This window comes from Protopterus annectens, chromosome 1.part0 (genome assembly GCF_019279795.1).
Source record: "Protopterus annectens isolate FY-2018-M chromosome 1.part0, PAN1.0, whole genome shotgun sequence".
In the NCBI taxonomy this organism is placed as follows: Eukaryota; Metazoa; Chordata; order Ceratodontiformes; family Protopteridae; genus Protopterus; species Protopterus annectens.
The window spans coordinates 974,725,159-974,742,893 of record NC_056725.1 but is presented as its reverse complement, the minus strand read 5'-3'; the positions used below and the strand labels follow the sequence as shown (position 1 = coordinate 974,742,893).

The window sequence follows — 17,735 nt, the reverse complement described above, 5'->3', positions numbered from 1 at the left end:
ACAATTTGTGTATATTTATTTATTTCTAGATTTATTTTAATTAATTTGCTTTTCTTATTATGCGAATGCATAATAAGAAAAGTAAATTCATTAAAATAAATAGAACATAAGGCACCGGAAGGATAGTGTGGGGTGGAGGGGGGTGAGCACCCTCCCACTTTTATACCTGCAGGTTGGCCAGATGCTTCACCAGTAAACCAAAAGAAAAAAAAAAACACTTCACTGGACAGTAGTGGAGTCTTCTCCTTTAAGGAGGAACATGTGTGCATCACATGCACGCACGCCAGCGTGGATGAAAAGAAGGGGTTCTAAAGTTGTGCGCGGAAATTAAACTAGCACTTCAAGAGAGGGGTTAATTGCATATGTACGCATGTGGCCGTTCGGTTTAAAAAGAAGGTAAGTGTATGTGTGTGCCTGTGTAGTTTAAACTGGGCTTCTGTATGCGAGAGTGTGTGTGGAATTTAAATGAGTCATTCTGTTTGTATGAGAGATAAAGTGCGTGTTTTACTGTGTGAGAGAGTAGGTGTGTGTGTATGAGAGAGAAGGTGCTTGTTTGTGTTGTATAAGAGTAGGAGTGTGTGGAATTTAAACAAGTTGGTAGTTGCTGTATGAAAGAGAAGGAATGTGCGTCTTGCTTCGTGAGAAAGTAGGTTTGTTTATTTGTACTGCTAGCTGTGTGTGTGTTTGTGTGAGTGAGCAAGCAACATACCTCTCAACTGTCCTCAAAAAATAAATAAATAAATATATATATATATATATATATATATATATATATATATATATGTAGAATTTCTAGCCATGCAGCAACTTATTTGTGGAGTCTTTGGTGCTTTTGAAATGGTCTCTCTCTCATTATATTTTCAGGTTTTATCTGAAACATTTTTAATTATTCCTTGCTGGACAGCTTCCCTGAAAAGAAGCATTATGTTTAGCAATAGAAATATAAGTGCATCTCCTCTTGGTGAATGTGAATGTTGGAGGTTATGTACTGTTGATTTCCTTATTTTACTTGGGTGCTGTTAACAAAGTAAGACCCACTAAATGCATCTGCTTATTTTCATGGATGACCCATTGATCCTTCAAGCTACATGAAAGCTGAGCATATGGGGATCAAACTCAGTCGTTATACATAACTCATCCAAAGATCATTAACATATTAAATTCTACTGTTGTACATTGTATTTATTATAGTAATCCCTTAATCTTTAGTTCTAATGCATAATTAGAACTATTCCAGCTGCAAAAGTGTGGTTCAGAATGTAGATTTCTTCAGGCCTTAAAGACTGCTAAATTTAAATCCTCTTGTTTCATGACTAGTAATAAGGTACACATTTCAAAAGCTTCTTTACTTTTCTGCCTCCCGACGACCACATGCATGATTGCTAAAATGACCTTAGGCCATACAGTACACAGACTTTGTAAATAGTGACCTTGAGCTAGCAGGCCTGGAGTATTCATATCTACCACCAGTTCTGGAAGAATGAGTAGGAGGTCCACTGAGTACCTTCTTAGTCTTTGTACAGTATAACCGCAATAAGGAATGTAGAGTTGTTGTTCGTCTTTCGGCTTTTTCCCAGTAAGGGGTCGCCACAGCGGAACTTTGGTCCGCTAATTATTGGCAGTAGATTTTTACGAAATGCTGAGGTGCCAGCTCGATGCCCAACCTTCAGCGAAGGCACGCCCATTTACGCACGCATGTATTTTGAACGCTACCCAACCGCGGTGATGACATGCAGACTCCACACACAAGGCATTTCCAAGCCAAGCTGAGAATCGAACGGGAGAACCTCTTGCTGTGAGGTAACAACGCTACCGCTGTACCACTGCGGAATATGATAAAGAATGTAGAGTACAGTGTTTTAATATCTTTATTGGAGGAAATTATTTTGTGGCCTGTTAGTTCTTCAGCTGAGATGGCTATCCTAACACTTAATACCCCCAGTCTACTTTTGTTAATAACTGAGTTGCCATTTGTTTCATTCTCATTGGCACATCACTTGTTGCTATAACCTCTACCTATTTCCATCTGTAGCCCCATCTAAGAAAAAAAGATGAACACCCCATATTTTCCATAGTTTGCATTGCTGGGTGCTCATGATATCATTGGTTACATTCTTAGCAGGCTTTTATCCATAGTGCTGGGTATTCCTGATGTATGTTTTTCTTTTCTACTGTCCATACGGTCATAGGTAAGTACTAGGCTAGCTGTCCTTGCAGGACATTTTAAGTCTAGCCAGTTTCCCTTTTTATGCTCAAATTAACCTATCCTATTTGCTTAGATTGACCTTACCCATTCCATGGTTGATAGTTGTACGTTACCCTTAATGATAACTGGGATCATACTGTAGAAAATTTGAGGAGACTCATGCATGGGATAAAACATTTAGGAACTGCCTCTGGCCATTAATGGTACACAGACAGTCTTGGGCTGAGTTTTGTAGACAACTTTCAGACTTCATATCCTTCAGAAATGCACGTTAACTCAAATTCTGTTGTTCTATCAACTTTTCTAAGTTAAAAACAGTGCAATATTTAAAATCTATACCTATTTTTTCTGCCATTGCATCCAAATCATGTAAGGCTTTGGCCAGATTTCTTGCACTAAGAGGTTGAGAAGTATGCATACCTCTCAATTGTCCAGATTTTTGCCTCATATTTTGGCCTATTCCTCATAAAAATGTGTGGTTTTCTGGTAAATCACTGATTTAAATAACTAAATGTCATACATTTGAGTTTCAGCCTTCACATCCTTCAGAAAATGCATGCTATAACAACTAGCAACTTTCTAAGTCTGTAAGTGCAATATTTATAATCTGCCCCTGTTTGGGGGGGGGGGGTCTTTGCCCCCCCCCCCCATTATTTTAGGCTTTATTCAGATTTTCTGTGCTAAGAGGTTGAGAGGTATGGAGGCATGGTATTTAATGCTGTAGTTGCCAGTTATTCGCTGCGTTTTAAGGGGGGATAGGTTTCTGCATTTCATAGTGTGCCCTCCTTTGTTTAAGATGTCTAGTAACTATGAACTTTTCTGAAATGGTTTCTCAGTCATTCTCTATTGCAATATTACCAGTGTACCACTTTTTTCTTTACTGTAATGTAGTCAATTAATTCTTCAAGGGCAGCAAGCACTAAATTTGTAGATGAAATGTAAAGTTGTTTGCCAGTAGCAGCCTCTTCATTAGTTACAAATCTCTTGTGTATAATTATTCGGATGAATTTTACTTCTGCAGAGATTGTGCTTATTGACTAATAGTGGTGGGTTGCAATGACAGATGTTTGAGGGGCCGTTTATAGTTAAAATGTTCTGAAATGAGCAGTTTTGTCATTATTGGTTCAAACATGTTTCATTGCTTACTGGAAAAATGTTCAAAACTAAAATTTAAAGCACACACTAACAATTGTAAATGTCTTCAGTTTGCAGCTAGCTGTTTTTTGTTCATCAAATGGCACACTGTGGTGTAGAATCTGAAAGCAGTGATGTAGCATAATTGCCTTTGGTGCAGAAGGCTGTGGATTCTACTTCCACACCATGTAGATGGAGTGCTGATACTGCATTGCCCATATGATTGTTGATTATTTGGTGCATTTTAAGGGGGGGGGGTAGGGGTTCTACACTCCTGAGCATGTCCTTTGTATGAGATGCATAGTGACTATGAACTTGTTAGTCATTTCCTATTGCAATATTACCAGTGTACCAATTTTTTAATATAATATAGGCAATTAATTCTTCTAGGACAGCAGGCACTGAATTTGTAGCTAAAACATTGATATGTAAAGTTGTTTGCCAGTAGCAACCTCTTCATTAGTTACAGATTTCTTTAATGTGGAATTCAGATAATTTTACTTATGCAGAGATTGTGCGTATGGAGTAATACTGGTGGATTGTAATGGCAGAAGTCTTGAGTGGCATTTTATGGTTGAAATTTTCTGAAATGGGTAGTTATTGGTTCATACATTTTGATGTTCATCGTGTTTCACTGTTGCAGTCATTACACTTGGGTTATCCTGCTGGCAGGCGACCTGTAGTCTGCCCGAGTTCCAAAGTCTTGGTCCGGCGTCTGTTGCTGTCACCTCTTCCCTGACGTCAGTGTGCCAGGGGTATAAAAGTTGCAACCGCCGCCATTTTCTTCAGTCTTTCTTGCCGCGCGGTGCCCGAAGCATTAGCAGTTCGCAAGTGCCGGTCGGCCGACTCCTGAGATTTTCAAAATTGAATTTCAGAACGAAGTCTTCAATAAAGCGAAGTACCCCGTTGGGGAAACATTTTCTTGCTCCAGACCGATGTCAGTAAAAGTTAATAATTGTATTTCTTGTGGGAAGCAAATACCTCATAAGGACTTTCACTCTTACTGCATTCCTTGCCTAGGCCCTGACCACGACGTCACTAGTTGTCGGTTTAGTGCTAGATTTAATAAACGCACTATTAAACTTCGGTTTGAGTTTGCTTTACATTATTTTGGACGAAGATTTAATTACATAATGCCGTCGGAACAACCGACGACCGGAATGTATAAAAAAACGCAAAGACAAAGAAAAAGACAGGCATCCGAGGTCCAGAACAGACGACAAAGCCTCTTCTAGGCCAGTCGCCAGTTCTCAGTGAGGCGCTTTCGCAGCCCCTGACACCCGCTACTTTAGAGCCACAGGCCGCAACCGACAGCCACTTGGTGACACCGAGGCCTGTGGAAACTCAAGGTATTGGGCCTACAGAAAATATACCCTCAGATGGGTCCAGAGCCACGGAGCAGGCACCGGCTTCTGAGGGTGGTTTTAGACCTTCACAGCTTACAATTAAAGCTACTACAGCAGCAAAGGCAAAGTCAAAAACACCATTAAAGACAAATAAACAAGTGCAGCATTCTCCAGAACAGTCATCCATGCCTAAGAAACAGATGCTTAAAATGGCCGAAGACCTTATTACTTTAATCAGGGGCTCCCATCCCCCTCCTGACAAAAGGCCTAGGCAAGACACTGATTATGATTCCTCTGATCAGGTTTCCATTTCCTCCGATTCTTCTTCTGACCAGGGCTATTCTTTCCCTCCCTATGACGACTCTGATGCTGAGGAGTCCATTCCTTCAGCCTCACCGCCTGACTATTACTCTTTTGGGGAAACCCTGCACACCATGAGGGAGCATTTCCATTGGGAGAGCCAGGATTACTGAGAATCCAAGAAAAGGCTCAGAGATTTCCTTCTGTTGCCTCAGCACAGGCCCTTGGCTATATCCCCCCTGTGCTTGGTATTGTTGATGATGTTTTTTCTGAATTCAGTCCGTCTCCAGATTCTTTACCCCCTGCACCAGTAAAGCCAGACAGGTACTACAGGGTCCCTGACTCTCATAAATTTATTTACAAAAACCCCACTGCGGACCCAGAAACTATTTCTCAAGGTCCAAAAGGGGTTAAAGCTTCCACTGCCAAAAATCCTGTCCCCTCAGATAGGGATTCCAGAGCTCTGGACAGATGGGGGAAAAAAGTTTACACTTATGCTACTTTAGCTGTAAGAGCTTTAAACTCAGTTTCACATGCTTAAATATCAGCAGTATCTCATGTCATTGTTAAAGCAGAAAATGGTTACAAATATAGAAGGTCCTGACTGTAAAGAAATGAAGGATTTATTGCATGCAGTTGAACAAGTGGGAAAGCATACTCTGCAATGTGGTTTTGATTCATTAGAGGCTTCTTGTAGAGCCGCAGTTACAGGCTCAGTTATTCGAAGACATGCTTGGTTGAAAGAACAGAGTTTACCTGACCATGTTAAAATGAAATTATTGGATGCTCCACTACAGCATGATACTTTGTTCGGTGTTAAGGCAGAAGAGGTTTTAAAGAAAATGGAGGATATAGCAAAGTCAATGCAAACTATGAAAGATTTCTTACAGGTTCAGCCACCTAGATTTAGCAGGAACTGGCCTTCAAAAAATTGGTCCTTTCCAGTGTCAGACAGGCCACAAAGAGGTAGATACTGATGCCCAAGAGGCAGATCTCAGCCCCAAGACTCCTACAGACCTAAACAATAGGGTGCTTCGGCCCCCAAAGGAGGAGAAGACAAATCACAACCTTATAGGAAACAGTCACAATGACTTCCCTCTGCAAATGCCAAGCTCTTACCAGTTGACAGCACCCCTAGGGGGAAAGCTAGCACTTTTCTCAAAAAAATTGCCACATGATCACCTAAGACCAATGGGTGTTGAATATAGTTTCTCAAGGGTACTGGTTTCACTTCCACACGCTTCCAAAACCAAAAGGTATGCCAAACCTGCCACAAAACCAATGGGCAGAGGCACAAAAACAAATTGCAGCTCTTATGGATATGGGAGCTATTCAAAATGTTCCACAAGAACAGGGCCAAGGATTTTACTCATGACTTTTCCTACTACCCAGAAAGGACAAAGCATGGAGACCAGTACTGGACCTGTCAATCCTAAATACTTTCCTGGATGTTCCAAAATTCAAAATGTTAACACTGCAACAATTCTTGCCCATGCTGGGCAAAGAGGCTTTGCTAGTTAGTTTGGATCTCAAGGAGGTGTACCGGCACGTCCCAATCAGACAATCGTGCAGAAGATAGCTCAGATTTATAGCAGGCTCAATGCATTACCAATTCTCTGCACTGCCCTTTGGCTTATCTACTGCGCCCAGGGTCTTCACAAAATGCCTGGCACCAGTAATTGCATTTTGCAGACAAAAAGGAATTCAAATATATCCCTATTTGGACGACTGCCTTATTCAAGCAGAGAGCAAGGACATCCTTCTAAAGCACCTGGAGTTTGTATAAAGATTACTAATTTGCCTAGGGTACACAGTAAACAAAAAGAAATCAAAACTAGTGCCCTCTCAAGAGATAATATTCCTGAGTGCAAGCTTAAATACAACTACCCAGATGGCTTATCTCACGCCAGACAAGCAGAGGCAACTGACTCATTACTTTCAAATGATGGCAACAAAGACCCAGCTCCCTGCAAGAAAAATTCTGCAGGCATTGGGTTTCATGGCATCTTTCATTCTACTAATTCCATATGCCAAACCGCATATGAGGAAACTACAATGGTATCTAAAAAGTGTTTAGATTCAGCATTGTCGCAGCCTAGAGACAATCATAACCTTGATTCCCTGCCTACAACAGGAGTTTCGATGGTGGTCCCAGGCCTGTCAACACAACAAGGGACAGTCTTTCACCTTAACTACAGCCAGGCAGACAATAACAACGGATGCATCGGATTACGCCTGGGGAGCACATATGGCAGGAAAATGTATTCAGGGCACGTGGCCCAAGGAACAAATGCATCTTCACATCAATCAAAAAGAGATGCTAGCTGTACAGAATGCCCTGACAGCCTTCAAGGACTTAATACATCCAGGACAGTTATTAATAAAGACGGACAATACCACAGTTATGTGGTACATAAACAAGCGAGGGGGCACACATTCCTACCCCCTATGCAGACAAGCCATGACTTTGTGGAACACAGCATTGACTTACCAGGTACATCTGCAAGCACAATTCCTGCCAGGAACAAAAAATACACTGGCAGACTAACTAAGCAGAAATCTCATGGATCCTCACGAATGGAAGCTAAATCCACAAGTGTTCAACATGATAACAAGGGAATGGGGACGCCCAGACATAGATCTTTTTGCCTCCCCTCACAATTGCCAATTACAAAAATTTTGCACAAGGACTTATCACTCTCACGCATGGAAAGTGGATGCTCTATCTTTCAACTGGTAAAACCTGACAGTCTATGCCTTCCCTCCGATGCCTCTTCTCACCAAGGTGCTTCTAAAAGTCAGACAAGAGAGGCCAAAAATTATCCTGATTGCACCAGACTGGCCACGCCAGCACTGGTACCCAATCCTAAAGATTTTGTCCCAAGGCCCGCCTTGGCCTGTACCTTAAATGCCTCGTCTTCTAACACAGCAAAACAATCAGATTCTGCACAGTCAACTCAGAACCTTAAACCTGGCAGCATGGCAGATAATGTAGCCTCTCAGACTGCACCTCTCTAAAGCTGTTATGGATGTAATTTTGGAAGCCAGGAGACCCAGCACTAGGAAATCTTATGCGGAAAAATGGAAGAGATTCTGTGCTTGGAACCAGGCACATGGGCTCGACCCACTGGTCCCTAATATGCCTCAGGTTTTACAATACCTCACTGAGATGTTGGACAAAGGCCCATCTTTTTCTAATATTAAAATCCATGCCTCTGCCATTTCAGCTCATTACAATATGGATCCTCCTATATTTTCACATCCTCTACTATGACAGTACCTCAGAGGGGCAAAGAATGCAAGACCCCCTAGGAGAGCACCAGTACCTACTTGGGACCTCAAATTTGTTTTAGAAAAACTAACACCGCCTCCTTTTGAACCAGCCAGCACAGCTGATCTAACATTCTTGTCATGGAAAACTGCTCTGCTCCTAGCAATAACTTCAGCAAGAAGAGTTTCAGATTTACAGGCAATGATGGCTGTGGAACCTTTACTCATTTTTCACCAGGACACGGTTTCTCTAAGGACGAACCCAACATTCATGTGAAAAGTGGTCTCCAGTGTGGCCTTAAACCAAACTATTCATTTGCCTACTTTCTACCCAAATCCCCAGAATAAAGGGGAAAGACTTCTGCACTCTTTGGATATGCACAGGCAGCTACGATTTTACTTGGACACAACAAAAACTTTCAAGAAAACTGAGCAATTGTTTGTACCATATGCTGCAGGATCACAAGGAAAACCTATTACAAAGCATACAATTTCAAAATGGATAGGACACTGCATCAGCTTATCTTATGCACAACATGGCAAATCTGTGACTAAAGGGCATTGGGCCTCATTCTACCAGAGCAGCAGCCACTTCAGCAGCTTTCCTCAGAGGGGTACCAACCAAAGACATATTAGAAGCTGCAACCTGGAGCTCAGTGCACACTTTTACCAAGCAATACCACCTTCCTCTCTACTCCAAATCCAGAGCAGGCTTTGCCACTGCAGTCCTGCAGGGCTTGTTAGCCTCGCCAAATCCAATCCAAACCCAGCCACCCTACCTCAGCTTTGGGATTCTACCCAAGTGTAATGACTGCAACAGTGAAACATGGTTAACATAGTACAGTTGTGTACCTACCATAAATGTAGATGTTAGAGTGTATTCACTGTTGCAGTCCTGGTTACCCACCCACCATTCCCCTCTTTTCTGGGACTATTCTGTACTTCTCAACTCTATACAACCAATGTGGTGTATTTGCTTTTAGAAGAGGAAAATGTTTTTACTAATATATGCATGGTTGTTTGGCATATTTTTATCTTTACAGCCTTCATATCTGGGGGCACCTGACATCTGGGGCAAGAAAAACTGAAGAAAATGGCATCTGTTGCAACTTTTATACCCCTGGCGCACTGAAGTCAGGGAAAAGGTGACAGCAACCGATGCCGGACCAAGACTTTGGAACTCGGGCCGACTACGGGTCGCCTGCCAGCAGGATAACCCAAGTGTAATGACTGCAACAGTGAATACACTCGAACATCTACATTTATGGTAGGTACACAACTGTACTTTTCATTGCCTATTAAATGAATATTTAAAACTACAAATGTAAAACACATTCTAATAAGTGGTGCTGTATTATACAAGGAACATAATTCAGTGCAATCAGGAATGTGAACCAAAGAACAAATACATGTATGCATGGCCCTAAAAATGTGTGCAAGGAGTCTTGTTTTGAAAACAGACCAAAGGTAAACATTTCTACACTCGCCTGATGCATTTTCTATAATGTTGGTTTTCATGCCATTTCAGTGAATGTGAGTTTCAAAGGCAGAAAAGTTTACTGCTTATGCTAAGTCCATTTTCATTGCAAGACTATTGTTTGATTAGCAAATGGCTATCTTTGTTTGAGCTGTTTTATTTCAATATCTGTAATCAATGTAGAATCAAATAAGATAACAGTATGCATGGTAACTGGTGAGAATGGAACACTGGAATGGCTGAGGAGGGGACTGCTGCTGGAGGGTGGGGGGACAGGGGGTTGCTGCAGGAGGGTCTGCTGTGGGAGGGGTGGTCTATTACCCTGCCTAGGGCCCTATTTGACCATGATTCCACTCTGGTATAAAGTAGAAAATGCTGCAAAGTTAGTTGCATTTTAACTGCATTACAAGGTATCTTTTTCTTCCTATGCATTTAAATAATTTAAGGAAATGAATGGACTGGCTTTCTTGGGGAGTGACCCTGTGGGTGTGTCTGAAATTATGTGGGTGGGGCTTAGGGGGCATCAAAGTACTACTTCGCCTAGGGCACCATTTTGGCTAAGGCCAGCCCTATATATATATATATATATATATATATATATATATATATATATATATATATATATAAAATAGGTTTACTATGGAAATGTCGAATGCAATAAGGCCTAATGGTCATTTGGTTGAAATATAATGACGAACAGACAAAACATTGAAAGTGAATGTCGAAAATCATTTAATGGAAAAACAATTAGCCCATCTCTACTATTTTGCAGGGGGGCTTTGCCCCCTCCACACCCATCCCCCCTACTTATATATACCATCTCCGAGATCGCACTACAGTGGAGAAATGGGCAATTCAACATTGAGTTTCAACTAAAACAGTTTCAACTTTTTAATTCCTGCAGATAGTGATTTCAACCAATTCATGTTCGCCAATTAGCGTTCGACATTTTCATAGTGTGTGTGTATCTTTCGGCTTTTCCCGGTTAGGGGTCGCCACAGCGGAACTCCGGTCCGCTAATGATTGGCAGTAAAGTTTTACGTGCTGGCTTGCCGGGCCTAACGCACCACCTTCAACGAAGGAATGCCCACTCATGCATGTCGTCACACAGTAGACGCTCTAAATGAGAATCGAACGGGCAACGTCTAACTGTATAATTAATATAAATATATATATATATATATATATATATATATATATATATATATATATATATATATGGCGGGATACTCCTTAATGAGCTTGACCACTACAAACAGATTTGATTCCTGTCATTTAAGATCAGAAACCTTTTTCTACATGGTTTTGAGGTCCCACAGATACTTACTTTCTGGTACATCTTGCAGTTCAGCCTCTGATACTATTTCTGATGCAGTGCCTTCTTGTGTAGTACTGGCTATTTTCTGTCAGTTGAGCAGATGGGCTTCCTGATGCACACTCCCAGTGCCAGCTTCTCTGGCATTACTACTCCTGACTTGGAATTCTCTGGTGTGTTTGGGTTAGATTCCATCTCTTGCACCTATCCTGGCCAGCAGCCTTTTCACTCTTGAGTTTATCAGCACTCCTGTTTCAGGAATCCAATATTTCCAACACTACTTATCTGGGTCTAGCACCACGAACCTTCAGTGCTTTGCCTGCTGTCAACCTTTTATGGAACCCCAATTGGGAACCATGCTTTTAAAAGTCCGTCTTTCCCCTGCCCCCTTTTTTCTGAAATTCAACCTTTCCATCCCTGGCCCTAAGAGAACACTTTACTTCTGAATCTGAACCACCTCATAAATGCACAGGAAATGTCTATAAATGCATAGAGTTGGACCCTACCTTTATGTTTTTTTTGCCAGAAGATTTAGATTATGGTGATGTGCTAGCCCCCACCTTGACCCAGAATTCAGAAAACATCTGCAGACTTAACTTTGGGTCTTCCTGCAGAAAATTTAGATGATTGGTTCCAACTTCCCTCCGCCACTCAGTAACCTGAATTTTAGACAGCTTCTGCAGTTTAGCAAAGTGCAGGGTTTGGGCCACTGAACCTTCAATCTCTGTAGAAGGCCCCAAAGGAGTCTATGGAAGGCTTGTTTGCCATGTTCCACACCGGTCCTCAGTGGACATTCCTCTTATTGTAGACATCCAATCAGGATCTCATAAAGATAGCTTGGGTGTGTCCTGATGCAGTAGCATCAGTTTCAACAAAGGAGGACCAAGTAGCTTGGCTTCCAGGGAGTGTACATTTTGGACAGACTCCACACATATCCTTATATCAGTGACAGCTTTGTGTGGGGTTCCCACTATACAAACCCCAGCTCTCAATCCCCTAACCGGGGAATCCCATCCTGTGGGCAGATTTAGAAACCATGCATGTGCTTCCTCCACCTTATCTTCAACAGCAGTAAACTGAATAGTAGTTGGTATGTGCTTTCAATGAGACTAAGCAGACTGCTTACAGCATTCTGCTGAATAGTTGTCTGAGCACTCATCAAAAGAAATATTTAAGTTTCAGGCTTCTATTAATTTGAATCTCAGCAGTCTCTTCGCTTACCTTGTCAGTAATTCTGGTGAAAGGCCTGCTAGGGAAACTGGAATGGATCTGCTTATTTACTGGTAGCTTTTACTGTTTTACTGAGTTCATCAAGGACACTTAAGTTGACATTTCTGACTTCATATGTTCCTTCCTGTCAAGTCGTGAAGGAAGTAAACGCATCAAGGGCTTGAAAGATGCATGGCAGATCCTGGTGGCTGTGGGTGTAAACTTTCACTCTTGCTGTCATTTAGTCACCAGGAAGTAAGATGTGATTTTGGTATGGGACATGGTTACAACAGTAGGAACAAAGGAACTGGAAGAAGACTGTCACCTAAGTTGTTAAAATTTTTTTTCCTTACCTGAATGACTGAGTCTTTCCCATTTGGATGCGGTTTCCCAGTACAGGAGCTTATGTTCTGCTCTCTTTCATTGGGAGTTGCAGTGAACCCTGCAGAGCTGTCTTTCCTCCTGGTTCAACTGTTTATTTATTGGATGTTCCTTAGATGACTAGGATTTTTTTTTTCAGTTGTGTGGTTCTTTCCCTGTCCTGCCGTACAGTATTGACTGAATTGTGATTCAAGGTTTTGGGTTAATAGCCTCCTCAGTCTGTGTGATCCCTCACACCATACTCCTATGACAGCTCTCTGGTGACTTTCTGGGTTTGAGTCACAGCACTCAGGTCAGGTTGTATTCATCTAGTATGGAGGTGGTGCTGCAGTAGTGTTGTCGCCTCACAGTAAGATGCTGTCCGGTTCGATTCTCAGCTCGTCTTCTGCATGGAGACATGCGTGAATGGGCGTACCTTCGTTGAAGGTTGTGCATCAGGGTTGGTAACTCGGCGCGTAAAAATCAACTGCCAATCATTAGCAGACCGGAATTCCGCTGTGGCGACCCCTAACCGGGAAAAGCCGAAAGACACAAACAATGGAGGCTGGAGTTAGCAAGCCTTCAGATAAGGAAATGCTTCCAACTTCAGGCTTTTCAAAAAGTAGTGATTATTGACACATCTACCCTACATTGGGGGCATTAGAATGAGCAGATCGTCCAAGGAAAGTGGAGGCTTAGGAGTCCCACCTTCATATTTGTATCTTGAAGATGACAATTCTTTTGTTCCTTGCACCCTCTGAGGACTGTACATCTTTAAGGGATTTGTTTTCATTCAGTCAGACAACATAACAGTAGTTGGTACATCAGTGAAGGAGAAGCTCATATCCGCTGTACTTCAAGGTTATATCAATGTGTGACTGTTTGAGCAATTTAAATTGTTCTTGACAGAAGTGTACATGACTGTGTAGACATTATTAGTGGACAGTTATGTTGTGAATTGGTTTTGCTCCACTGGTGGTCGTTGTCCACTAGTGGCCAATGATACCTTCCACTGTTGAGGTTTTCCAGTGTAATCTCTGTTTATTCCAGCAGTGTCCCAGCTTCTTTTATTCTGTTTCTGTGAGGGCTGACAAAGGAGATGGTCTTTGGTAACCTCTGGTCAGATGGCCGTTTGCATGCTTTTCCAGTACATCATCTGAGGAGATTAATTCAGAAAGCCATAGTACATAATCCCAGAGTCTCTCTCATTGCATCTTTTGCTATGGAAACGTTCAATCCTTCCTCCTCCTGACTTGCCTTCTTCATAACCTGCTAAATCTCCAGCCTTTCAAGATACAGTTGACCAGATGATTGCTTCATTTCTTGTTGACTGCCAAGGTTTTATAGTCTGTGTGTATCTCAAGTTTGCAGAGTAACTCCAAGTTTTCTCACCATTTTCTTAGAGTAGGCAATTTGTTTTTATACTTCAGCCAGATCCCCTTCTCTGCACCATTTATACAGCTATGACATTGTTTTGAAACTTTTTGACAAATAAATGTTTGGTTTAGAATCCGAGTCCATCTGGTGACCATTTCACTCACTCAACAAGATTCCACTTCCTGTGAGTCCTTAAATATTTGCATGGATGGATGTCTCACACGGAGCTTTCCATCTCAGTCCCAGTACTGAGATACCCAGTTATGACTTGGGAAATTTATGTTTTGGTCAAGTTCTTGACCCTTCCACAGTTTAAGTGAACAGTTTAATCTGACTTGAAAATCTTATCCTAGAAGACCCTCTTCTTTGTAGCCATTATTTCTGCCAACAGGATTTCAGAGCTTTAGGCACTTTTGATCAAATGTAACCACACTTTATTTTCCACAAGGAGAAGGGTGGCTTTTGGGACTAGCCTGACCAAGATTTTTTCCCTGATTCTCTGTTGCTGTTTTGTCGTTCTGTCTTCCCTTGTTTTTTCTTACTGAACTCTGACTGAATTCCCAGATCATTCTAACCAAGGTAAGTACTTTATTTACTGTATGATAGCAGCCAAGTAGTTTAGTGGATCATTTAGGAGGGATGATCTTTTTGTGCACTTTAAGTCCCAATTAGGTAAGAGAATGTCTATGAATACCCTTTCTGTATGGTTAATGAACTGCATAATCATTTTGTTATAATGAATATGGGAGAGCTGTACCAGCAGCCTTTAGGCACTGCTCCTGGCAGAGCATGTTCAGTCTACTTGGCAGTTTTTCATAATCCCGCTGTAGAAGATATTTACGTAGCAACTACCCAGTCTCTTCCAGATTTCTGCAAAGCAGTAAACATTATCTCAAATCCAAGTTCTTTTTTTTTTTTTTTTTTTAAGGCTGCTGTGATCATTTGTATGTTCCTGCAAGAATAGCTGCCTGCCAGGATTAGCTACGTACTCTGTCCTAGAGATTACCTATGAACATCATTTTACCAGATAAAAAAAAAAAAGGTCACTTACTTTAATAGGTTTATAAGAAGAAAGTCCATGTTGACTAGCCCTCTGTTTCCTTCCTTTTTTTCTCTCATCTGCCTTTTCCTTCCTTGATATTTCTGTCTTTTTTTTTTTTTCTTATTGAACTCCGAGGTAGAGAGTGATGATTGTGTGTGCATAATAGGAAGTAGAGATTGTGAAGCAGCATAGTAAAGTTTTATTGGTCAAGCAGTCATAACAGCTGGAATATAAGTAGAAGCTGAAGATGAACCTTGTTCTTCTAAGAGAGATTTTGTTCTGGTAAGTGCCAACTTTTATGTTGTGCTTTATGGTATTGTATGCTTTTCTTTTTTTAACCAAACATCTGACTTGACGTTTTAGGCAGGGATAGGAGATTATCCCCAATTTGGAAATGTTGGAAATCTCTAGAAGCCCTGCTGGAGGGGCAGACACTACCTCTTGCTGCTTAATCCCCATCCATCCACAACCCCCTTTTCCCATTTTTGCACATGGGTTAGGGGTTCGGGGTGTTACTTCAACAGTGACAGTCATCTAAGGCCAAGGTTTACACAGCTAGGTGGCTGGCCCTGCCGTGGTAATTCTTCCACACCACCCGCTTGCGCATGCACGTGCACACACACACCCATGTATATACAATTTACTGTCCAAGCCACCTCCTGCTTGTCTTTGTAATGTGGGAGGAAACCAGAGCACCCAGAGGAAACTTGCACAAACACAGGGAGGACATAACACCCTGCACAAAAGGCCACCTCAAGCCCCAACCGAAAATGGAACCAGGGAACCTAAATTCCCATGTCTAGTGAATAATCCTGCTGCAGTGATGATTCTGTTAGAACCTCTGTTCTTATGCGGTGCGCTCACAAAATTCTTTTTCTCTGTCATCACCTACATTTTATATCCTTAGACTATCTTGTTGAACCACTGAAGTGATATGAAAACGTAACAGCTAAATTGAAAAACTTTTTTTTTCAGTTTGTTATTGGATGTTTCTTTATGTAGATAACTCTGGTGAGTTGTACTGCAGCACTGGATAAACTAAGTACAGTAGAGAGTTGATTATTGAAAAAGTTTGTTATCCGACCGCAGCCTCCAGCGTGTTCAGGGGAGGAAAAACAAAGTCTGAATATGTAAACGTTATACATATTAGATTGAGTTTTATTGTCCACTGGAGTCACTGAATGGTTGAAAGTGTATTCCCTGCATGCAGAAAAAACAAGATTTTAGAAGTTTTTTATATTCAGTTCAGTGTTTGATTATCCAAACTACCCTAGGTCCCAATTACTTTGGATAATTGAGACACTACTGTACTCATTTTGACTCCTTTACATTTATCCCTGTAATTGAAGAAATCTAGAGAATTTATGAAATACCAATATATTTCATCTGCCTTATTAATTGTTTTTAAAGTGACACATGTCAGTCGCACTTGAATGAACAGAGCTACTAGACTGACTTGGCAACTTTCACATGTAACTAAAACTATGGGAAAGGGTTTGGAAGTTGTTAATGGACTGCATCTTTTAAAAATTAGACTACTTTTGCCAAAAACTGAAAAAAAAATCTTTATGTTCTAACCTAGAATGACCCAATTTGGAAATGGGAGCATTCTGATGTGATTTTTGTATAAGCTTTCTGTTTCCATTCTGTATTCCCAGAATATAAGGTTATAATGCCCTGGTAAATGAGAGAGGCAATATACAAAATGTATGGTACGTTGGAGGAAGATTGCAATTTTTTTTTTTTTTTTTAGTGCAACATGTTGACAGATTTAATTTCCTACAGTGTATTTTATTAGAAAGATTGGGAGAGCAAATTATTTAACCAAGGAAATTATTCCTTTGAGCTGGGCTATAGAAATTGAATTGTCTAAACACAGAAAGACCCTAATAAGTTTAATGCTGTTAGCTGCCAACATAGCATTTACTAGAAAATGGAAATTGAAAACAAAACGAGTTGTAACCAACTTATTGAAGATTGTAAAGAGATGAGATAAAAGAAATGGTGGGATCTTTAGAAAAGGGAAGGAGCAAGCTACATAGAAATAAGTGGAATCTGTGGGAACAAAATAAATAGAATAAAGTTGAGGAGGAGTGATATTTCAGGAATGGCAGGACTTGAGCTGTCTGTATAACGTTACATTGAATAACAGAACAGAAATCATATTAGTATAATATATGAAAAGAAACCTTTGTAATTCACTGTTTTCCTTTTTATAATTGAACGTGTACTCGTATCACTGTCTGATGTTAATAAAGATAATTAAAAAAGGTTATAATGCATTATACTTTAATAGGGGTTGCTCTTTCCTGTTTCTTAGATTGGTGGTACTCAGAATTATTTCTTTTCATGTTTGGACCGAATGTCAGTAACTTTTTCAGATGACTAGTACTGCTTTAGTTTATAGCAGCGTGTTCTAATGATCCCTTCATATGCAACTGCAAAACCATGCTGGAGTTGATTTTTTTTTTTCAAGCTAAGAATCTGAGCTATTTTTATAGTCCTTAAATACTTGAGAAAATTTCTACAGTGGGTCTTTGAGAGAGGTGTCCAATGGTTTTGTGAGTGACTTAAACCTTTAAGACCTTGTCTTGTTTATATCGGGCATCACTGCAATCTCCAGTCTCCCTGCGTTAAATTGGCCGTTCGCTGTTTTTCCTTTCGATATTACTTGGACGATTTTTAGGTTGCATGTTTTT

General features: G+C 40.9%; 1 protein-coding gene across 1 annotated transcript in view; it reads right to left on the bottom strand.

Moving 5' to 3' along the window:
- REPS1 (RALBP1 associated Eps domain containing 1) overlaps window positions 1–17,735 on the bottom strand; it is a 1,538,969-nt gene that overhangs the window by 1,518,579 nt on the left and 2,655 nt on the right. The gene's annotated exons all lie outside the window — the stretch shown is intronic.